Source organism: Netta rufina (genome assembly GCF_964035555.1).
Source record: "Netta rufina genome assembly, chromosome: 7".
Classification (NCBI taxonomy): Eukaryota; Metazoa; Chordata; class Aves; order Anseriformes; family Anatidae; genus Netta; species Netta rufina.
This window is the reverse complement of record NC_140130.1, coordinates 23079845-23089521: the sequence shown is the minus strand read 5'-3', so window position 1 is coordinate 23089521 and position 9677 is coordinate 23079845.

Sequence of the window (9677 nt, the reverse complement as noted above, 5' to 3'; positions counted from 1 at the left end):
ACCCCTAATTAACTCGCTGTCTGCAGGGGCTCGCTGGTGGCTAATTGTCCTTATCTAAAGTGTGGGGCGCTCTGCCTTTTTTTGCAATGTTTTGGTGCTGGTGGAGGGGAACTCACGCCCCTGACCAGCCTTTCTCGCAGCCGGTGCCAAGACTCCTTGCAGCCAGCACCGCCCCTTTAAGAGATGCAGGCTCCAGACATTTTTAACTTTTTGAAGGTAAGGGGAGGCTCCTGGTTTAACCCCCTCGGCTCGGGGCCCGCCGGCCCGCCAAGACGCCGCCAGCACCGAGCTTTCGCTTTGCCCCGGCTCCGCCGCGCACCGGCGGCCGCTTTCCGCCGCGGGAGCTCCCGGAGCGCGCAGAACCGGGCCGTAGCCGGGACACCGAGACACCGGAGAACTCGGCACCGGGACCGGAGCGCAGCCGCCCAGCGCTGTAAGCAGGAGGTAAGGCAGCGGCGGCGGCCCGGGTAGGGGAGAGGGGAACCGGTCACCCCTAAAGGCACCAGCCGCGAGGAGAGCTCGTGCGGGACTGCGGCAACCGGGGCCGAGCGCTGCCGGTTTGGAGGGACCCGACGGGCGCGGCGGGAGCCCGGAGCCCCCGTGCTGGATGGAGATCCGTGCTCGGCTCGACCGGCGCACGGACGCCGTGGGGAACCGGGCCACGGGGAATCGGGCCCCCGGCCGCCCTCTGGACCCGCCGGTGGCCGACCTACGGCAGATGCTCCCGGTGCGGAGACGCCCGAAACTGCAGCGCGGTTCGACGGGACCGCCGATGCTCCCTGCTCCGGTGCCAGCCCGTGCGGGACCGGGGCGGCGGGGCGAGAGCCGCTGCCGAGAACCGGGCCGGAACGGCCCGGGCTCGGTGCGCAGCGGAGGTTTCGGCGCTGGGTGTACCGGGCAGGGGGCTGCCGAGCTGCCCGGGGGGCGATGACTCATCTCTCGGTGCGCCCGTCCGAAGCGGGCATCCTGCCCTGCCGGCTGCCGGTTCCCGGGCAAGCCCCGGGCTCCCGCACACCGGCAACCGGCAAGCTTCGGGCCGCGTAACGCGCCCTACCTGGGCCTTTCGCCGCCGGCGTGGTCCGCCCCGGTCCCCGGCGGTTCACGGGGCCCCGGTGCCGCGGAGAGGGGCCGGGCCCGGTGCGGGCCGCACGGAGCTCCCGGTGCCGTCGGGGCCCCGCACCCCCGGGGATGGGGCGCCCGCAGCGGGAGCCCGCAGCACCATCTGCTGGTCACGGGCCCGGCCCGGGGGAGCTGGCACCCACCTGCGGCCACCCTTGCGCCGGGGGGTCCGGAGGTGGCGGGGCCAAGCGGTGCGAGGGCACCGGGCACACACGGCTGCCTGCTCCCGGTGTCCCGGGCCCCGGGGAAAAAACAGCCGGGGGCGACCACGGAGGAAGCACGGAGTGCCCGTGCGCTGAGAAGTAGCGGGGGGAAGGATGAAGCATCCCCCCACGCACCCCGTTCCCCGGCAGGAAGCTCCGCTGGGGCTTAACGGGAAATGCACAAAATGGGATTTGTCGTGGAACGGCCCCGTGAACGTGGCCGGGCTCCAAAGCAGCCCGGGAGAGGCCGCCGGGCACGCACACGGTGACAAAAAGCAGCAAAGGGTGCCCCGGCGCCAGGCGCGGAGCAGCGGGGACTCGAGCGCTATAGAAGTAAGAGGATCCGGGGGAAAGGGCTGTGCAATTTCAGCTGTGCAAAGCCCTGGCATCCCGGGACAGGAAGAAGGCAATTTAAGCTTGGAAATTTGTGTTCGTCTGCAAACAACTTCAGTTTTCAATAGCACTTAACCGACCCGGGACATGGAGCCTCCAGAAGTTGCTCGGTTTTGGGGTCACCGCCAAGGAGGGACACGAGTTTCTGAACCATCGCCTTACTCTTCCTTGTTTTTAATCTTTCGGTTTGTTTGTTTATCTTGTTTTGGTTTTCCGTATTATCAAAAGACATCAGCAAAGCTCCGGTGGCATTTGTTGGTCAAATAAGCATTGCAGTTGCAGGCCGAAATTTCGTGTCCTGCCTCCTGGTAAGCACGGCTCTGTTTTAAAACGAAACGCGAACCCGTTATGCAGCGAAGGACAAGAAAGAAAACAATTTACCCCGCTTAACCTTTTCCCTTACAAACAAACCGCTTCGGAGGGGAAACGTGTTTACTCCGAAGCGTCCCCCGCACTTACTCCCCGCTCGGAACGCAAGCTGCGGATGCTGGGAAGTGGTTTATCTGCGGGGCCGGCCCCGCCGGCACGGAGCAGCAGAGCACACAAAGCCTCCCGGCTGCCAGCGGCTCGCACACCGCCCGGGGGCTCGCCGTCGAAGCCCTCCCGACGCCGCTCACCTGCGGCCGGCGGAGGCACGGGCAGCCGGGAGCCCACCGGGAGCCCTCCGGGAGCCCTCCGGGAGCCCACCGGGAGCCCGCAGCCGGGGCAGCCCCGGCTACCGGCGAGGGAGGAGGCTCGGTTGTTCCTCCGGTAGCCCGGGAGGGAGGGAGGGCGGCTCGGCTGGCGGCGGAGGGGCTCGGGCTCGAAGCGCCGCTCCTTTCTTGGATTACGGTAATTGCTTTAGAAAGCCTGGCTAGCATTAAAAAAAATAAATAAATACAACCCTATCTATAAAGATTTACTCGCGGTTTTGGCCATTTGGAAATACATTTCTCAATTTTCCATCTACTCTGAACTTGCTGTTTTTAATCTCCAGAATAGTCATTGGGAAAGAAAACTGTGGGAGGAGAAGCATTTCTATAAAGAGTTTAACCAAAGCACATTAAATATTTTCCCAACATCACCAAATAAACAACAATTCTCCAGCTCCCAATAAACTATTTAAAGCATGTCATATCATCTCTTCTGCTCTTGCCAATGTACTTTCCTTCTAATTTATAAGCCGATTAGAGCAGGGGCCTGTCTTTTTGTGTATATTTGCAAAATGTCTGGCACCCTTTCAGTCAGTCACAGCTCACAAACACTTAAATGTGCATTTAACGTTGTTATCATAGGTAGTTACTGCATTTTTTTTTCCTCACTTTTCCACAGCTACTGCCTGAGAAAGTGCTTGTTGTAAATGATCTGATCAGTTGCTGCAGGCTTTCTGCAAAGGAAACCTCTTTGGATTTCAGGGCTGATACAGAAAGAAAAAAAAATAAAAAGGAAAAAAAAAATAAAGAAGAAAAATTAAACCGGGATCTCTGGCTGTATACATCGACCCAAAAGAAAATAGGAAAACCTCCTTAGGAGGAACATTTTTAGCTCGCTAGAAAATAAACGTCTGCTCATAAATGATGAAAGTTATTATCATCAGAGGATGTGCTGTACCAAACAAACCTCCATTAGGCTAGGAAGAATAAAAACAAGCTAGACAGCCTTTTTAAAAAAAAATCATCATGTCTTTGATTCCCAAGATATCAGCCACGTCTGTTTCTGTAGTGCTGTCAAGTAAACCTGAGTTATGGATGCTCTAAAAGAAGCCAGCAAGGAGAAAATTCAGCTAGTGAAAGTAAAGAGCGCTATCCATAGATAATTTACCAAAATATCTTTTCTTTTCAGACTCTTAAATGCCTGCCCTGTACCATGGCCTGACTTACTTGTTTTCCCCAGACAATTTCTGAGAAGAGCAAGGACAATGAATGTGGTCATCAGACCCCGTAACAGCACAGCAGATTCTTTTTATTGAGGTTTTTGCTCTTTCTGCACCGCTGTGTCCATCATTTTCACCACAAGAGCCTTAATGTCTGGAATGCAACCTCCTAAAATTACCAGTGCCCAAAGGTGGGTGCTGCACAGCCTGAACTCCACTGCTGAAACAATTTTCTAGCGTGTTGATGTATCATGTCTAACCTGAGCGAGCAGGCAGAAGACAATTGCTTGATTTAATGCAGTATCTGTGCATTACTCTTTAATGGAGGTGTTCTGTGAAGTTCTGTAACAAGCAAAAACATCTGTCTGGGCTAAGACGAGTGGCTGGCTAGGGAGCTGAGCGACGGCACAGGGAAAGCAAGCCTACTGAGAGAGCTTCCTCCTTCCATAAGTGCAAAAGGCAAAGCATCAATCAAAACCCACCACCTGGGCAGGAAAAGCACATTTGGCAATGCCATCTTTGCGTTTTTGCCAGTGTGAAAGGAACATAAACTGGTATCTCCAAATCTAGCCATAGCACAGTTAATTAGTGACTCAGTAGCTGCCTAATTAAGAGCCCCATAAAAATAAAATTAAAAAAAAAAAAAAAGGACAGGAACCAAAAAGAGGCACCAGTGCACGGGCTCTCCCTGGCTGGGGTACACAGATGCCACAGAAAGATGCATGAGATACAAAAGGACTGAAGTTGGATTTTAGGCAGCTGCTGCTGAAGTCTTTTTTTTTTTTTTTCTTGATTTCTAACTTTATTCCCAGTTCTGTGAACAGCTTGGTACCATGTTCTCTGCTAGAATAAATTGTTTTTATTCTTTTCCTTCATCTGCCTAGTTTGATGCATGGTTTCAGGAATACTCTGGCAAGCCCAGGGTACCTCAGCCCTGCAGATCTGTCTCCGGAGAGAACGAGCAAGCTCCCAAAGTGTCTGACTTCCAACAGGTGTTCCGAGGATCCTGAAAGCTGAGATGCACCAACTGCACAAAGCTGTGAGAACTGCTCTGGAGGTGGTGGAACCAGGTGCTGTCTGGGCCCAGCAGCCAGAAATCCCTTTTGCCCAGTGCCTCTTCAGCAAGGAGGAAAAAACAAAACAAAACAAAACAAAACAAAACAAAACAAAAAAAAAAGAAAAAAAAAAAAGTGGGTAATGACTGGGAATATCTTCTCCACAAGTAACACTGCCTTTTGGCAGAAGATGCCCTTTAGACCCATGAATATCCCTGTGCTAATCAATGGCTGGGTCCGAATTAGCTTTTGTCTTTCATATCTTGAGTAGAAGCAAATGTGGCAGCAATTCGTCACAGCCAAGCAGATAGAGGACAAACACAATAGGAGACCCGTAGCTCTGCAGCGCTCCAAAGATCACAATAGCCTCATAAACATTTTCCTCAAACTGAGCCCAGCCCCGAGGAGCAGAGAAATGGGTAGAATTATCCTCATTTCACATCCTCATGTGAAAGAAAAAGAGGAGAATACGCCAATTTAACAAGCCTGAGAATGAACACAAGCAAGTATTTGTCCCACCATCTGTGAGGAGATGATAGAGGTGAAGGAAGAGGGAATACGGGGGGGATGGTAGAAGTTCACAGAGACCTTATATTTTTCTGGAGAGATGCTTCACATTCCAGCAGCAAAAATGAAGGAAGCGGACATGAGGAGTAGATCAGAGAGGGGAAATAGGAAGATGGATGAAGTGCAAGGCTGGAGGAGCAAACAAGTCAATTACAAAAAAGAGGAAGGGGCTGTGTGCAGAGACCAACGAGGAGAAGGAGCTCAGAGGAAGAAACAGCAGCCAAAACACTCTCCAGTCAGAGACACTGCTGGGGTCAGGGAGGCAGAAACAATCAGAATCTGTCAGGTAATTATAAAATTGTAAAGCTCTGTCCTCTGTGTCTGTCTGATTATGACATCTCTGCCACCAGAGTCTGCAGCTCTGTCAGGACAACTGAACACTGCCCTGCTACAGAGATGGGAAAAATCAGCTGTGTCAAAGCTCCAAACTGGTGGTCTGCAAAGGGAAAACAGAAGAAAAGTGTGGAACTCATGGCTAGAGAGCAAGAGAAGGAGCCACTGAGAACTACGGGTTGTGACTGAAAAGCACGTAAGTAGAAGAAGGAGAAGCAAAGTGAAATGCTGGCAGTGTAGAAGCAGTGGATGCCCAGGAAGAACCCAGGAGATGAAGAGGATCAGATGGGCAAAAATGAGCGCCACAGAACAAGGACGGAAGGCCAGCAGGTGCTGAGGTATGCTAAGGGAGCCATGAGAAAATGGGCTGATGCTGGATAGACCTCAGACTGACCCTCTGTTTCCATTCTCCAGTGAAAGCTCTAAAATAAATCCAGAAAAAGGAATAATTTCAACATACAAATTTCAAAACCAACAGTTAAGTTCCTGACCTACTCCTCTTTAAGGTGGTGGTGGAGAGAGGAAGGTCTGCAAGCATCACATGTCAGGCTGAAATACATAATCTGGAGGATCTTTTTGGGGTTCTCCAGCCATGCAAGAGCATGGTCTGCCTGCAGCTTCACGTGGTTCTGGTACAAACCCATCCTTCCCACTGACCACCAACAACCACATAGTTCCTTCTCCCATCTTAGGAGCAAGGGGACAGGAGAAAAAAGTTGCACAATGACAAAGAGAAATGAGAAGTATTTTCACAGCCTTTGAGGCAACACAGCCTCACCTCAGCACTGTTTCAATGCTGGCAGGTCTGCAGAAAAAAGGGGGAAGGTTGCAGGGGGGGTGCGGTGTCCCTAGCACAGTAAACTCTCAGCTAGAAACAATTGCAAGGAAAGAGCATGTATCCAGGCATCTCCTTTGTCCTTTCTACCAGGATCTGGGTGTTGTATCATTTCTTCTCTCTCCAGTTTCCCTTCTGTTAGCCCTTTAGTAACAGCAACATGGAGAAAGCTAAAAATAAAGCAATATAAGCAATATAATAGGCATGCAATTGCATGTCTATTTGCTTTGAAAAAATGATGCTTTATTTCCTGTACAATGGAAAGTACAGTTTGATGTTACAACTATTGGGTTTTGACTGAATGCAGAAATTTGACTTGAACAATGACATTTCCCCCTGTATTTAGTATTACCATATGTCCCTGATTATATATTTAAGTTGCCGAAATGAATTAAATTTCATGGCTTCCCCAAGTTAGATTCTCTTGGAGTGGACTGTCTTTAACTATTAACCAAAATACTTGGAAAACACTTTAAATCAAAACAGCAGACCTTTTGGTATCATTTCAGGGGAAAATTGGTTATCGCAAACCAAGCGCTTAACATGTCAACATCCAGAAGGCTGGGTACAGCTCTGCAAGCCTGCAGTAACCATGTCCAGGACACAGAGAAAAGGAGTTAATTCAACACCACAGCCTCAGAAAGAGGAAAAAATTGGAGCTCCTTTGCCTGGGGTCTTATTCCTTCTGCTTCAGAAGTTATCATATATCCCACGTCTCAGTGCTTGTTTCACTTACTTGGGTAAAGTATCTTCTCTCGGCTGGCTGCAGAGCATTAGTGACAATCATGTTGCAGACATGTTCCATGAGAAGCCAGCTCTGTGCTTGCTAGTTTTCTTCCCACTTTCTGTAGGGGGAAGTAAAAAAAAAAAAAAAAAAAAAAAAAAAGGAAAAAAAAAATCCAGCTTTTCTTTACTCCTTCTGTTTCCCATCACGATTTGGAATTGCTAACATTTCTATCCCCACCAGCAGTCCCCCAGTGGCTCCTCGCCCCTTTCTGGAGGACCAGCGGACACCAGACCCCCTGGGCTCTCCTCCACCAGGAAGGAAGCGAATTGCAGCCCGCAGCCTCTGGGACTCTGACTTCAGACCTCAAAGTCAAGTTGATCTGAAGGGGCTTTACCAAACTCCCCATATCCATGCTTCCCTCCTCCTCCCGGACCTGCACTGTCAGAGCTGGAGGAGGACAGCTGTGATCAGGGGTATCCCCACAGGCAGGGGTCATGGACCTTGAGAGCTGCGGCACAGAAGCTGCAGAGGGAGAAGGTCATTATTGCTAATTGAACAGCAATGTCACAACAGAGAACAGGTAAAAGGAGGAGACTGTAGTGTTCGAAGAAAACGAGGGCAGCCACATGGTGCTCACCGAAGGACTCAAGAGGCAGGATGCAGCCAGGACAGGCCTCAGTGAGAGCCTTGGAAATTCATGTCATACTTTGCCAAAGACTCAATCAATTGAGCATGTGCTAAAGCTCAGTTTGTTTTGTCTTATTTTGAGCTTTGGAAGATATTTCCTATCTTGAATCATTGAACATGCTCCAGCCACACACCTGCAACTTCTGGAGTGCATCCTCTCGGCGAGAGGCTGGCTAGCACGTCGTCACTTATGCAGGTCAAATCCTACTGAAAGCACATCAGACCACAGTTTTCGCACCAGTTTACTTTTACATGGAGCACATGTAAGCTAACATCTGGCAGGAACACAACTATGTCCTGAGCTAGATGCAGCTCATCGCAACAGATGGTGTGTTTGAGACTGCAGGACCAGGGCAGCTTCGCCCCGAACCGAGCATTCTTTCTCCTCCACATCTTTGCACAGAGTTGAGCTCTTGCCACAAAAGTTTTGCAGTCCCCTTGCCTCCTAGGCTGCTCCAGACCGTATGTAAAATCCAGCCTGCAGGTCACTGCCTGGTCCAAGCTCCAGGATTATTTTGCTCCCGCAGAGGCATCTCATTGCATGAAGCAGGATCCTGGCACAACTATAGCGTGCATCGGTGTAATGTGAGGTTAGCAATACTCAGAAGCAGCTGCCACAGACAGTGCCGCCAGTGAAGGAGGAAACTACCTCGCCAACACACACGGTAGCTCTGCCAACACACACACAAGCAGTCTTGGTAGTTAGCGATCTAACAAGTTGCATCTGCTGCCCGCTTGGGGGCAAAGGATGGAGCAGTTACCAAAGAGCAGCCTCCAGTGCAACTTCTTCGAGCCTGAGAGCTTCATCCTAAAGGGAGAAACGTACGGAAGAGAAAACCTGACAGCGCACATGGAAAATACAAGACGTGACCAACCGCCTCTGCAGCCTTACAGAGTTACTGCCCGAGACTTTTCGTCCCAGGGTTATTTTGCCAGTAGAAGCACGGAGAGAGATTGCCACCTTGTGGTTCCTCCTCCCGCAGTGCCACGGCTCCGTGCGCTCGCCCAGAGCAGCGGTGTGCATCCTGCCGCCTGAGGATCTCCGGCGACCAGGGTACTACGGACAAGAGCGCTTCCCAAGCACCTACTTATCTAAAGAAAAGGAACCCCGCAGTTCGCAGCCTTCAGTTCCTACACTGGGAAATCCCTCGGGAATCTGCAGGTTAATAAGGATGAGTAACCACTGACACAGGTACCTAGCTTCCAAACGCTGACACAAAGCGCTGACAGGGGTGCACAAAACCAAATTGTCTTTATGATATTCTCAGCATAGGGTTTTTGGACATTTCAGGGCTGGTGACAGCCTGCTGTTGCAAAAATATGGGGTAGTGTCAGACAACGGTTCCCACATGGCCATGATAGGGACGGAGCAGCCATGTGCTCACCCCCAGCATTCGCACACAGAAAGGCAGGAGCAGACTGAACTTCTCCCTGTCCCTTTGGGTACTGTTTAGGGCAATTTATGAGATCTGTTCCTTGGGTGGTACAAGTTCAGCCCAGGGGAAGGTCTGGTAAAGGAGGTTACGAGTTAACCTCTGGAAGTCATGCCCGAGTAGAGCACCAGACGGTGCTCCTCCACTGGAGCTAGGGAGGTAGAAAGGGAAAACCAGCAAGAGCTCGTGAAACAGCATAGAGCCCCCATGAAATCCCAGGGAGTTAATCAATTTGGGGAAAAAAAATAAAAAATAAATTAGCTGCCTCTTATGCAGAGGGGGAGAGTTTCTCCCAACACAGCAAGGAGCACAGGTCTCCTAGGTAGCTCCTCATGCCTGTGTGCCTGCTGACATAGTGACGCACAAAGTGGCCCATTTTCATGGGTGTGAGGAGGAGGCAGCGCTGTTAAATGTCAGCACTGATTCACCCCACCAGCCACCTCCTATAAATCCCTCACTCGGCCCTGCCCAGC